Consider the following 15,628-nt stretch of genomic DNA (forward strand, 5'->3'; position numbering starts at 1 on the left):
TAACAGCCTTTCACTTGATATAATCACACGATAAATTTGTTTGAACTAACCTTTGCTCGATCGATTTTGCAGCCAATTATAATAAACCAAAAGTCTACATTTAATCTTGGCATGCAACTTAATAAATGATTTCTTGCTAGCTCTCGTCCGCTCTCAATTAAAAATTGAGTTAGTGGGCTATATCACATACTAGAGTATAATCTATTTGAGTCCCAAATTTTATTCAGATCCGTACAGCAGTTCGGGAGTAACAAACAATCATCCATCCAAACTTATGCATTTATAATATTAGTAATTGTTTCTTATCGTTTTGCCGAAGAGCTATCTACGATAGCTTCATTAGCAGTCAAGTATTGGCTTCGTAATGTTTGTTTAAATTTATTCATAATGTTTGCGGAGACTTTCTACAGGAAGCGAGCGCCGTCTTCATAAAAAGTGCTAATACAACTGACCTAAAAGTTATGTTTATATTACAAATATTCAATGATTCATACAGAAGTTATGAACAAACAAAAATAATAAAAAAATAAACAGTATGGTATTTCCTGAGTAATAAATAACATGGATTACACCTTTGCTTTTCATGGCCTTTGTTTGGGCCACTCTTCCCTGATGAAGATAATTCATTCCAAATTCTTATTATTATTTAAACATTTTAAATGCGAATGTTTAAATGGATCGATGAATATTTATTAGAAGATATCTCCAGAAAGACTGCATGAACTAGTTGAAATTTGGCATAGATGTAGAACGGAGTCTGTAAGAAGACATAGGCTACTAATTATTTTTTTTTAATTCCGCGCGGACGCAGTCGAGGGCAACATCTAGTAAATTATAACCCATCATTTAAGGTACTTTCATAAGAGTATTGTAACTACGAAAAATCAATTTTAATAAAATTTTATTAAGGTTACGGGATAATTTAATACAAAAATCAATTTACACGGAGTAATACCATTATCCTCAAGTACTTTAAAAGAACTATAATATGAATCAACTCTAGGTAGTGGATAATAGCAGTGCGTTTAAATGAAAGCGTCTATAAAATTACTAAAAAAGTGACGACTCTAAATTACAACCTATTTTTAATTTAATTAAATAAAAAGCATTATTCATTCCTGTGTCTACATAAATAAGTCGTATTATATTTTTTGCGTGTAACAACATTTAAGATACGTCATACGTCAATCATACGTCAATCTTACAAGATATCCGTCTAAAACAATCATAGTTATCTATGGTTTAAATAAACTTGTTTTACGTACAATCACGACTCAAAAGTATTCACCAATTTTACGCAACAAATAGTACCCATTATGAATAACCATTATCGTCGTTAACGACTGAAGAGGCGCTGTTAGTTTGAAGAGGCTATAGAACTTCAGCAGGTTGCGAAAAGGACCGAACAAAGTATACTTAACCCGAATCTCCTCATAAGTATTCAAGAGTTCCCGATATTCGGATTTAGTAGGGCTACTATTAACTCACATCAGTTAAAACTTTAATATAATTTTCATATTTAAGTCGGATCACATATTACACATAAATATGAGCCTAAATCCTATTTTTAATGGCCTTCGGGACTAAGTAGGCCGTTAGTCTTAATACCATAAACAAGAACTCGGTTTTCTATTCAAGTTATGCCTATAAGAATTTATTTTATGACTAGTACCACAATATCAGCTAAATCAATATCGTAATCGGTGCCAAATAAGTGAAGTCATTACTGGATTATAATGTGGTAGTAATTTACTTTTAAATATAGTTTAAGCGGACAAAACAATAAGGAATATATAAACCACTGCTCGTATTATGGTCAGGAGGTCAATCCGTGGCCGACCGCAAATAAAATTCGATTTCAGCGGTCTCAATATCAAAATGGAATCGATTTTAAAATAGAGCATGTTTTTTTTTTGTTTCGAGCAATGAGTGCATGCAATTTTCATCGCATTTTGTTCGCAATTTCATACTCATTCGGCACGTAGCTTATCGATATCTTTTGTTTCGAGTTTATAATATCAGTGTTGTTTTGTATAGAGATAATACCTCAGACAAGATTACTGAACACATACTGAACGGAGTGTGTCCTGCTCTGAATTATTTGGATGAAAATAGCACCATGTACAACCCTTTATCAGTTTTTTTTTTTTTTTTTCATAAATTAAATTTAACTTAATTCAAAAATCAATGCTTTTATACATTCAGCCAAGTAGCATTCGTTTGGTATCGAGGTAAACTAGTTTGACTCTACTTATTTCATCGTTTTAATTATAGATTCTCAGTTAAAAATAAATAAACTGTACAAACAGAAAACAAGTATAAAAAATTGAAACATGTATAAAACATAAACGTAATAAAAATTAAACTTGAGACATATCAATCGAAAATAATTACTTAAATTTTGAATTATTAATGGTCACAACGAGTTAGTAAATTATCATCGACGACGGTTAATTAAGGCTAGCGGATTGTAGAATTTACGGAATGTGGCGTAGGTTGAATTATAGAGTTAATCAACGGGCAGACAGCGTGGTGGCGAAACTATGATCATAGTGAATACAGATTACAACAGGTGCATCGTTAAATTTAATAAATCGATTATTAACTTTAACGAATTATGAAGTAACAAAGCTATTTGATACGTTGGTGTTTAAAAGGTTAACTGCTATAGACTTATACGTGACTTATCTTTAAACTTAAAATTTCTGTATAAAACATTGTTATGTCTGTTTTGTCAAAGCTAGTGAAAGGGAAACCGATTTGTTTTTAACAGGGATTCTGGTCTCAGAAACCAACAATTAAATATATACAGAGTATTACTGCCATACTGAGAGATTACTAAGGTCACTGAGGCCTAGCCTTAGTGTGAATTTATTATATTAAAGCTAAAGGACACGCTTATTGACATGGTAACGACTCTCACATCTGTCTCATCTCACGACTATGAGAGATAATGTCTTAAAATCAGGATTGGAATATGCTTACATACAATCTTAACATTTTAAATATAAAAAAGAAAACGTAGAATATCGCACGAAAGTACAATAAGAGGGCGATATTTTTAAACGAAAACACTTTTTTAGTAAAGTGGATTTGCAAGAAGCTTAACTTTAAAGGAAGCTCGTTGTTGTTTAATACAATCACCGTATGGTGTTGCATGTGCATCCGAAGCAGAACAGGTGCGCGATTTCCTTTACTCAGGGGCTTATTAATAAGGCTTGGAAGCCAAGATAAGACGATCAGTGAGCAATGACTCAAACCTTACGTGGGTAAAACCAAGGTAAAAAAACTTTAACTATAAAATGAAATACCTTGATATTGAAATAGAATGGTTAATAATAATAATTTAATTTAATTGTATTATTTTTTTCTTCTTTAGCTTCTTTGAAATATAATTCTTCTATACTGTAAGCCTGGAATTAAAAAAAATGGTATTCACTTCGGAATAATTAACACTAATAAGGGACACATTAAGTAGCCGTATAATTAGTCAAAATATAGAAAAACATTGCAATTCTTTTTGTGTCGAGTAAAACAAGTGTGGGTGGTATCAAATTTGCATATTATTTTTTTAACTAAAAACTAACCCTACTACTTTATTAGCACATCAAATATGATAATAAGTTCGTTACGTGGAAACCAGTCCAATTAAATCAAAAAGATATGCATCTCAAAGGCTACGGACCCCAAACTATAAAAAGTGTTTCTCATCGGCTTTTAAATGTCCACTCTATTAAGACAGCTTAATGTGTCACCTTAAGTTTTATTTTTTATAGCAAATAAATTTTCGTTTGCTTGTTAGAGCCTTAAAGTTTTAAGAATAGTAATGACCAAATGTTTTAACAGATTTTCATTGGGAACCAAAATATGACAGCTATTTGCAAAAGCCAATTGATATTTTATATTTGTTACGCTTCTGCTTTTTCATAGATTTTTTTTATCTATTGCATATATGTATAATAATTTTACTTTGGATAACAATTAGAAAACTTCGCAGCTATCATACAAAATAGGCGTCTATTTAGGCATTAAAAATATATGAATAAATTTAACGAACTCACCAAACTTGCTTTGACACTCAGTCGTGCTAAGCATTCGGTCGTTATGTTTCACATAAACACTAAAATGTTATATGACCAAGATAACAAAATCCGTTTAAATATTAACGAAGCTTTGGACAAGGTTTATGGCCGGTTGCAAAATTTGAAGTCTAAATGATTTTGTAGATTAGATTTTCGAATACTTCTCTGTTATGAAAAAAAACACAATACAGAGACGTATTCAATTATTACGCAAGAAAAAATATTCGATCATTTATTTTCGAACTTAACGACGTGACAATTTTTGATACTAAAAGTAAAATATAATATTACTTTGTAATAGTTTTCTATTACTGGTCTGATCGTGATTTTTAAGATATAATCTGTTGTCACAATTTGAGGACAAATCAATCCAACGACTTAGAATTCGTGCTTTCAAAGTTGTGCAATAAAACTTCAGTTACCAAGATAAAAAACAAGTTACATGTGTAATATGTAACCTTTTTGTACAAAAAAAGATTTATAATATTGGTATTACGTAAATACTCTTTTGCAGTTACTTAATATTTGTTTCACAATAAAAATGAGAATATTATGATATTTTATTTCAACATAATTATGTACAAAAGTCTAACGATAAAGCTTTTTAAAGCTCACAAGATAACTTACTTACCAAAAAGCAGTATCCAGCAACCGTATATAGATACAATAATCATCACCTGTTCCTTAAAAAATCCAACAATCCTATCCATATTAGTACAACTAGAAAAAAATAAATAAAATATAAAGTATGTTAATAAAGTCGTTGATCAACATTAATCAAGTAAGTTAAGACTTACTTTACGAGTAAACCAGTCTGTTTTTACCGAAGGCGGTAAGTTTAAAGAAACAAGCGATAGTAATTATTGTTAATTGACTATGTCAATTTATCGGTTTGATTGAAGACGTGGAGAGAACCTCATTAAAAACACCTTTACGAATTTGAATTTAATTGTAGCCATGATTATGTAGTAGGCATTATTAACGATACAATTGATAAAACTAAATGTAACCTTCATTTTCATCCAAAGCCAAAATTAAGTAAACAAAAGAAGTACAAATTTCACACATGGTGGTCATTATGATTTTTTTTAGTTAAATAATGTGAATTGGGGGATAAAGAGAAGTGATTTTTAAACAAGCGTAGCTATTGATTGTTGTCTGAGAAAAATGTTTTTCCATTTTTGAGTTTTAGGGTAAAGTAAGATTTTTTTTACAAGCTCTAACTTTATATTACACAAATATCGTATAAGACTATCCTATTCTATTTTAATTGTAGTTTACCTATGGGTATCGGTTTGGATTGGAACCAGGTATGCATATAACGGGTTACAGTTCGCTTTCGCGGCAGTGTGTTACAGGTTTAAAAAAATTCAAAACATTAGTGATTACTTACGCAGCGAAGTATTATCCGACGAATTCTCATTCCTCAGACTATCTGTATCAGCTCGCCATCTGAGGAAGAGGAAAGATCATTATTGAAACAGTATGCGAAATAATAATAATAGCAAGATTTTTATACAATTGATAATAATTACTAACGAGGTTAAAAAGAATTGTAGACCAGTTTGACTTTCCAAACAACGTTGGCTAAAAGGACGATGTACTCTAAGGTCGAATCCCAATATTGTTTAATCACAATGGCGATTGTGAGAAAGAATCACAAACAAAACAATGGACTTTAAGTTGGCAATTAACTGGAGACCAATTAAAATATTTGCTTAATGCTGATAGTGCTTTGTTCAATTTACGAACAAAACAACTGACCTAAGCCATACGTGACCGGCAACAACGTATTGAATTCCTCAACCTTTACTTACCGTTGGTTTCTTAGACCAAAATCTCTGTATAAAACATATCGTCATCTCTGTCATTATATTTGACAAAACAGAGATAAGAATATGTTTTAAACGGAGATTTTTGTCTCAGAAACTTACAGTAAGTATTATTGAATATTCATTGACGGCGAAGATGACGTAATTTAATGAAGCATGCAATTTTCGTTTAAAAAAAAAGCAACAAAGACATAATATTGTTCTGTCTATTTATCTAGGAAGAACGTTTTCTGCCAGACACTAAGTTATCAAAACTTGTTGAAGAAGAATACCTAATGCATAGCGATTCGTACATTAATTGTAAGAATTTAATAGAAGCTTGACAGCTTCGAATTTTTTTTTAAATCATAATTACGAACATTTTAGATTAATTTTCCTCACAAATAAAATATCCACAATATCACGTATCATATTGAATTATGTAAGCAATGTATTTACGTCATATAAACATGTAAGATAGCAAATAGAAAAATGATAAACAACCCTTATGTGGAGATGTCAAGATGTAGAATAGCAATACGCTTCGTAGGTGTATGGGTGTGGGAACCGGTTGTATACAAGTGGAACATATTAGTAATAATGTTGGACAGACGATACATTAGTAAATAAAGGCGATGCTTTCGTTGATAAAAAAGGGACTACGGAAATCCAAAAAATGATAACTTGACAGACTTTTTAATAGCTACTGTTTTCTTACACATTTTAGTTGCAATACAGTTTGAAATGTATGGAAAAAAATGGTATTTATTTAAATGGTTATTAACTAGATTGAGAGTATCTGGTTGGAGTTAAAAAAGTCCAAGTTCTATTTCTTTAAATGAAAGTGAAAATCACATAATCGAATTTATTCAATAACTAGCTGTCGCCCACGACTCCGTCCGCGCGCATTTAAAAAAAAAATTGATGTTGGCCGATTCTCAGACCTACTCAATATGCTCACAAAATTTCATGAGAATCGGACAAGCCGTTTCGGAGGAGTTCAAGTTCGAACCCCGTGACACGAGAATTTTATATATAAGATAACATTCACCAGCTTTCCAAGAAACAGAACAATCGAATCAATATTACTACATCGTAATTCATGTAACTGTATACGAAATCGATTTATGAGTTAACTGGGCGAGTGCCATGTCCGCGGCAATACGTTCAGCGATAGAACAATATGAAAATGCAAACACTTTATTTCATTTGCATACAACTTTCGCTGGTATTGCGTAGGATGATGTGTGGGACAGAGTCTAGAATTGCTCCAACAGGTTGAATGAATAATTGCTTTAGAAATATTCACATTTTATCTTGACTAAGTTGATTTTAGAGTTGACAGTTTACAGACAGTGAGAATTACGATAACAAATTATCCAATAATTTTGCAATGCAAATGGAAAGTTGGTATAAATTATTATTTTATATACTACAATAATATTATTGTAGTAGTAGATAGTTCTACTGTCTATTTTATTGTGCCTTGTCCTAAATTACACGTCTAAAGTGTGTGTAAAACAAACGCATACATTTTACATTAGTGAATATAGATCCAAAAAAATGGCAGAATGAAAATCTTCAAATTCACAAAAACATATCACGTAACGACAAACAATGCCTCGATGTTTCTAGTTTACGTTAACAAAGGCCGAGGTTGCATACAAAATATTATAGATAGCTTAAAATTATTCTGAACTGTTATGTACGCGTTACAGGTAAAGCGGTTTTCACAATAGACGAATTGTTGCGTGAATCCCGAACTGAGTGGTTAGAGCGGACAAATATATGACTCGTTTACTCTCGAAATCCATGACATAACGGTAACATTACGGACACATGCTGAAAATTTGTCACTTTACAAGATATTTTTTTCATAGAAATAACAAGTTTACAACAGTAAAAATCTTGTTGTTGAACAAATTTCGTGCTGTGTGTTCTGTGTATTAAAGCATTGCTGTAATTATTTGTGAACTAGTTGAAACTTCTAAATGTTACTGCCGGAACATCTAAACTAAAATATAGCTATCTCCATGTTTTCAGAAAGAAATAAGAGAGACAGATATGTTTTTATAACGATTAGACAGAAGAAACCTACCACAATGTTTTGGAGTATTAAAGAATTTTTGAAGACTCTCTAAGTTGACTGTAATAAATACTGGTCGAATACCCTGATCATGGCATTCAGATTTATAAAAATGAAATAAATCAATTATTAGTTAACAACATTTAGATATCTTACTAATATTAAAAATGCGAATGTTTGAATGGATGGATGGTTGAATGTTTGTTTGAAGGTATATCCCAAACGGCTCAACAGATATCGATGAAATTTGGCATAGATGTAGATCATAGTCTGGAAGAACACATAGGCTACTTGTTATATTTTTTTATTGCGCACAGGCGGAGTCGCGGGTGACACCTAGTAATAAATATTATGCAAAATGTAAAAGCAACTTTGTAAGTGTCGTATTTTAAACAAGCGAATTACTAAAGGTATAGCTGATAAGGACCGAACAAATAAACTGGTTAGCGACTGTAGAGAGATTGCATAAACGCGTCTGCTTCGTTGAATCAATTACCTACAAAAAATTTATTGAAGCAAAAAAACTTGTTCAGAGCCGTTCACTTCTCACTTATATCATATGCGGTTACCTTTGTAACTCGTAATCATATGCAGTGCCCTTTTTCGTGTTATCATTTTGTAATCATTGTGATAATTATATACAACGTAAAACGAAAGAACATTTGAAACGTAAATTTGAATATCGGAAGCAAATGTATCGTATGTTTTATATGACTTTCATTCGTTGACCTTTTGACCTTTAAATTGAGTGTTACTGCACATTTCTGTCACACTACAACAACCGCTTATCGGAAATATGTAACCTTATGACAGCATAATTACGCTTCGAATTTATAAACTGCTTACCTAATTGAATTATTGTTATTAATTATGACATTAAACTATGGATATGACTTATAACTATACATATATATCCGGAAACTTCTCTAATAGACTCTATTTATGATACATTTACACAAACAATTGCTAACTTCAAAAGAAAATACCGCAAATAGTTTGCTTAAAATGACGTGATTCCACGATCATCTAATCAAAAGCACTCTGTTTCGGTCCAAATTCAGCCAACAGATAATCTGACATAAGCCATAAGATAGTATGAAAGACTTTTGTAACGTAAATCGACCTATTTGTACCAAACAAAGCACGTGTCTACAGCAAAGGTAAAAGGGGAATCTCTCACGTCGTGGCATGACCCGCCACACTGACATTTGAAAAGTGGGGACTGGTGCGGAAATACGTTTTATTTCTAAGGACATTTACCCGTCGATTAAATAGTATATTACGAATTAAATGTGAGTCAAATATCACAAAAATATTTATTATGTTTAAAGACGGTATTGGATTGTCCCCATCGTCTCCTAACAGCAATAATCCTTCGTAGATTGTTCCATAGAAACTACCAGGAAATTAGCTATATTAGTCCAATGCTATAAATGCTATAAAATATCATGTTGATATTTAAAATTTATCAAGTTTACCAAGTTCAACTTTGGATAACAACACAAAACGAAACTTTATTCAACAAAATGCCTGCTAAAGTTTGTCCTATATAAAGGAAGAGAAATGGTGCGCGTGTTGCACGGCTGCTTTCCAAAAGTTCAAGTTTCCGCCACCGTCATGCCAAGGTTTCGAAGATGCCGTTATCGGAACAACGACGTCACGAGATGGGGCGTCAATATCGCATCGGCAGCACGCTTTGGATACGTATCCATTGTTACACGAAAATAATTACATAGGTACATTAACAACGAGTTTATGTACGGAATGTATGTTTAGCATAAGTCGGATTAGTTCTCTCAGCTGACAGCCAATCGCCGGTAATGTCGAGTCATTTGAATAACGAGAAATTTATTAAGGAGCTAAAATAAATTATTCGAGCTATTAAATTATTCGAGGAGCAATAAGGATTACAATTAGGACAGTTGACACGTTTATCAATATTTCCACACACTATGGAAAAATAAGAAATTGGAATATTCGAAGAGATAAGAAACGGGCGGGGCGGAGTGATGTAAGCAAAAGCTCAGCTCCCACTCGTCTTATGCGCGTCGCTATAATAAACTTTTGATAACATCACCCCGTTAATTGTGTGCCCTCAGTCTTAATGACATTTTAGGTCTTAGCTCTAGTTCAGATTACAACTAATCCTTTTGAAGACAGGACGTTTCGTTCTTATCTAAATAAAAACGAAGACAGAAACATTACTTCGTGTGTCTCTTATCTTATAACATGAGAAATGATGCCTTGCTGACACCGTTCAAATTAAGTTGCTGGCCTGTAGTCGCATTTTGCAATGAATAATGGATATGTACTTAGCACTCGGAGCACATGTCTGCGTGGGTAGCTATGGATTGATGGACATCATTGCTACATAAACCTCATAAGTAGCATACATGCGATGGAATGAGTTCTACAACCATCACCTGCTTCTGATGTAGCTTAAATGTCTTGAAACAGTTATTTGCAAATAATTTTGTGTAGATTAACTTTTACAATAACGAATGCATGTGGTAATATTTTTACAATATTTAATCGAAAATGTCTCATATTTTTTAACTTTAACCACTTACTAGTGATGATAGAAAAATATAAAGTAAGTGAAGTCACCTTATATTTATTTCCTTTTACAGTGGTTCAAGCTTTATTCAACAGCTCTAAGATTTCAGCACACGTGTCTTCAGCTAGACGCTAGTAACGATTACGTTATATTAAATTCTAAACGCGCTAAAATAAAGCGATGAATGCGCTTAAAGTGTGAACCAATAAAGTATAAAACGGTTCATTAAATCACACAATAAATTCATCGTAATGATTACTATGTGAAAGTTTAATGAAGTGAAAATATTCTATTTTATGTCTCGTTTCTTCATATCTGAGAAATAACTATGCACCACCGTTTTTTCGCTCGCTTTGACCATTATCATTAATAGTTTTCATATTCAATTTATAAACGTTTATATTAAACAAAGTCAATTGCACATTTAAATAAATAAAACGATTAAGTTACATTGTCAATCAATAATAGAGTTTTAACTTCGTTAAAAATACACTTTTGGTTAATTAAACTAATTTTTAAAAAAAGATATTCAATAATTTAAAGCAATTTGCGTGTTTTCAAAATTGTCGGAATACAACGGAAACAAAAATCACGAGCTCACGACGGAAATTTGAGTTATCTACAAAACTTTGAACAAAACTGTAATATTATTCAAATGGCGAACAATGTTAACTATTTATAAGCATAGTAAACTAATAGAGAATATATAACCTAACAAACAAGTTAAATATATAAAAATCAACCATAATATTGTGTGTAGAATCTTTACGTATGTTGATCAAATTTTCCCAATCATGATGAAATTTGTTTTTCTTTATTAGCAATGTACAGAACATTTAATACTACTTTACTTAAAATCGAGATAAAAATTCTAGCGCTAAAAAGATGTCTAAAAAAGTCTAATCCTAGTAATCACATCTCAATAAGGTAGACGTAAAATAAGATAAGATTTTTCATGTTGATCGGATCTGAATTTAAAAGTAAAATCATATGATGTACATTGCTGACCTACATCATTGCTGGAAACTAACGGTCCGTCTCCATATCACAAAGCAGTCAATGGATATCAAATTGCAGTCGATTTCCATTTTAGTATAACTATAAATATTAAATAAAGCCGATAGCCTTTCGCGTTGGATACGTACGATAATAGTTTCGGATCGTAATCATATTGTAACGAAATCGCAAGTACTCTAGCGGGTATCCGTTTTTGGTATACAATGATATGACTATTTGTAGCAGCTTTTTATGTCCATACTAAACTAACTTATCAAATAATTCTATCGAATATAGATAAAGTTTAATAGTATCTACATAGCCAAAGTGGCAGATCTTATACTTGAAGCGAAAACTATGTACGAAATGAACCTGAAATTTGAGACAGTTGAGGTTAATTTGGAGAAAGAAGTGAAAAAAATACATATGTACGAGTTGTAGTCGAATTTTCAGCAAAAGGCGACAGCTACTTCAACAATACTGTCACTTCTGTATCATATTATCTTACTTATATGTGTATTATAAATGCGAATATTTAGATGGATGGATGGATTGATGTTTGTTTGAAGGTATCTCTAGAACAGCTTAACGGATCTTGCTGAAATTTGGCATAGATATAGAGTATAGTCTGGAAGAACACATAGGGAACTAAATAAGTTTGTTTTTCAATTCCGCGCGGACCGAGTCGCGGGCGACAACTAGTAGTTCATATTTTTAATCAAAAGATCAATGACCGTTCAGAATAGACAGCCTTAAATCAGAACGCTTTCGATTTCGTTACATTTAAACACCCACTAAACCTAGAGCTGATTTGTTGCGATCGCCGAAGTATCTTTACAGTCTCAAAGTTATGTCGAAGTAGTTGCGACACACCTTTTTCTGAATCACAGAGTATTCACCTCGAACATTTTGTGATCCCTTTTATTATATTTCACAAAATACAGACTTAAATATGTATTAATACAAGTATCAATACAGTGGAAACCCACAGTTACAAAAACGCAGGAAATTCGGTTCAATCGTTTTCACCGGGTTAATGTAATGGCCAAATAATCGAGTTTCTTTTGTTTTAAAAATACGGTTGACTGATTTTAGGACGTTTAATTGCTGGTTTCTGAGGCCAAAATTCCTGTATAAAACATATTTTTATCGCTGTTTTGTTGAAGATAATGAGAGGGATGACGATATGTTTTACTCAGGGAATTCGGTCTCAGAAACCAGCGATAATTCGATTAGTTTGTGATCAACCGATAAAATTGTAATCACTTATCTATTGGCTACTTTTTGACATTCAATTAATGTTTTTTTGCAATGTTTTTTTTGTTTTTAATTAGAGTTGTAATATAAGGTACTTTTTAATAGGTTTACGCGAACAAATTTTCAAACGCTTATATAATCAATTTATTTTTTGAATTACATAATAAAACATTCTTATACATCTGTATATAAAAATGGCGATAACTCGTTTGTAATTAGAAAGCCGGTTCATGATAAGATAAATTACATAATTTAAGTCAGATAATTTTACATAAGATAATTTACATCAGTACATACGAGTACATAATTTATTGATGTCATTTTGACTAAGTACTGTTCATTACTTATCTACTTTCAATATTACGCCTTTTTAATATATTTGTATTATGTAAAAAAGAACATTTATTATAATTCTAGTTGTCGTCCGCAACTCCATCTGCGCGGCAAAAAAAACATAATAAATAGCCTATGTGTATAAGATTATGATATACATCTAACCCAAATTTTATCAAGATCTGTTGAGCCGTTCTGGATATACCTTCAAACAAACATCCATACAAACATTCGCAATAATAATATTAGTAAGATATCTATTTTCATCACCATGATATTAGAAATATATATTAATAGTTATATAACTTGTATCACTTCGATGTTATTCAAACACTTAACAGTATTTAGTTAAACTAAAAAAATGTATATAGTTATTACGCTAATACAAGATATAAGGTTTATTATTAATAATGTTCCTTAATAATACAACTAAACAAATAAATAACGATTGGTAAAAGGCATTAATGTCCAACCAAATTCGTCATCTCAAGGATTCTGTAATGTATTAAACACCTACACAGATTCTCAAATATCGATCATTATAAGACATTCAATTGCAATAATGATGCGCCTATAATAGGACAACTCAATTCGACCAGATATAACATAACAATCGCAAATTGCTTCTGAAATCATGAATTAACTTTAAATTCGTTAATCATTAAATAAATAATGAAGGTTTATTTCATATCTTTTTCAGTGTAAGGATTGGGTCGTTTATAAAAAATTCGTCAGATATAATGTCACCGTAAAGTTGTAAATATTTTTCTTACAAATCTTACTAACTAAATAAATGGTAAGTATCTAGCCTGATACTCAATGTATGGGTGAAATAACATTTTCTTGTATCTGTTGTTTGAGGCTAACTTTAAAGATTATGTAATTAAATCAAAAATATTTAATCTTACTAAAACTATAAATGCGAATGTTTAGATGGATGAATGGATAGATGGACAAATGTTTGTTTGAAGGAAAAGGAAAAAAAAAAGAACTTAAAATATTCGTAAAAAAGTTCATTGAACCTGGATTACTTTTAACAAAGCGCGAATCGTTTTATCCTTGTTCAGTTGAAGAATTTTCAATTGAATGTACTATTGTGGTTCGATCCTTTAAAGGCAGTTTCACACTTAGTGATTCGAACGTAAAAGATTTATGTTATCTCTGACAAACAAACGCAACTATAGTCCTTCGCGGAAAAAGCATCATTTTATGCGTTTTAACATGGCAATAAATATAAAATAACTACTTCATGTTCTAACAGTTGGTTTGTATTCGTAAAACAGCGCCGTAAAGACATAAAGGTGACTTTTCCCTTTTAATAAACAACAAGTTACTCAACAATATTAATAGCATGGCAATAGACAAAAAAACTTGAGAGGTGTCAAGGGACACCCGGATGGAACGAAGTTCCTTTCAATTAATTAGTGAAGGAACCAATGTTTATTCTATGCATAAAAAACTTAAGTCTTCACAAGAAGTACATTTTATTTCTATGAATTTTCGTTATATATTGTCACGTCGTTGCCATGGTGATATAGCAAAAAGTGTCGTGACAACTTTTCGTAAGAATTTTTTCCGTCTAGCCCCCTTTCACAACGCGCGATAAGGAACTTCGTTCCAAAAAAAGTGCCATTTCAACATAACGAGGAAAAATTATAAGAATTCGATGAGTTTTGACACTTTGTTACTTTGTACAGGTATTTTTTCGATGAGAACTCAGTAAATTACATTACATAATGCACAAGAATTTTAACGTTAGCAGTTCCGCCACCCACAAAGGCAGCATATTTCAGTAATGTCCGTGTTAGCTTTAATCAGTTACGTCCGAGTTATCGGGTACATGGAAATCTTGCAGCGCTTTAACATTTAGTTAGCAGTATAGAAAACAGCGCTGCTTATTTATTGTGGTAATTAATACCCGCATCCGATCTAACCACAGCTTGTTACACGATTCGTTGTTAATCGGTACTAACTACGTACGTATATTTATTATGAATTTTAAATTATTGATATAAATTAACTTCATATTTCAATGTATTTATTTATTTAAAGCCTGGGCAACTCATCTGCAGTTCTGGTGTTTCGGATGTCCATGTGCAAATAGTGGACAGTGTCAGGTAATTTGAAAGACATACTAAATTAGTGAAAATGGATAGATGTTTGTTTACCTTCATTAACTGAATGAGAGCGTCGGTGGCTCAGGGGTTAAGCACTTGACTTGCAATCTGCAGGTCCTGGGTTCGAATCCCGCCATGTACCAATGTGTTTTTCGATTTTCGATTTACATATGTACATTTATCCGACGTTCTTACGGTAAAGGAAAACATCGTGATGCAACCTGCACATATCTGAGAAGAAATTTAATGATATGTGTGAAGTCAACCAACCCGTACTTAGCCAGCTTGGTTGACTATGGCCTAGTCACCCCTAACTTGGGGTAGGCTCCGAGCCCCTCAGTGGTGATGAACTGAATGGAAAGAAAAAATAGAATGTGCTCAATCAATAC

The 15,628-nt window shown here is 31.9% G+C and overlaps 1 protein-coding gene across 1 annotated transcript in view; it reads right to left on the bottom strand.

The window, feature by feature from the left end:
- Nucleotides 1–15,628, bottom strand: part of LOC106718627 (cadherin-99C) — a 107,046-nt gene that overhangs the window by 31,053 nt on the left and 60,365 nt on the right. The window contains exon 3 of the mRNA XM_045679221.1: nt 5,476–5,534. The gene's annotated coding sequence lies outside the window, so the exon portion shown is untranslated. The remainder of the gene's footprint in view (nt 1–5,475; nt 5,535–15,628) is intronic.

Source organism: Papilio machaon, chromosome 9, assembly GCF_912999745.1.
Source record: "Papilio machaon chromosome 9, ilPapMach1.1, whole genome shotgun sequence".
Classification (NCBI taxonomy): Eukaryota; Metazoa; Arthropoda; class Insecta; order Lepidoptera; family Papilionidae; genus Papilio; species Papilio machaon.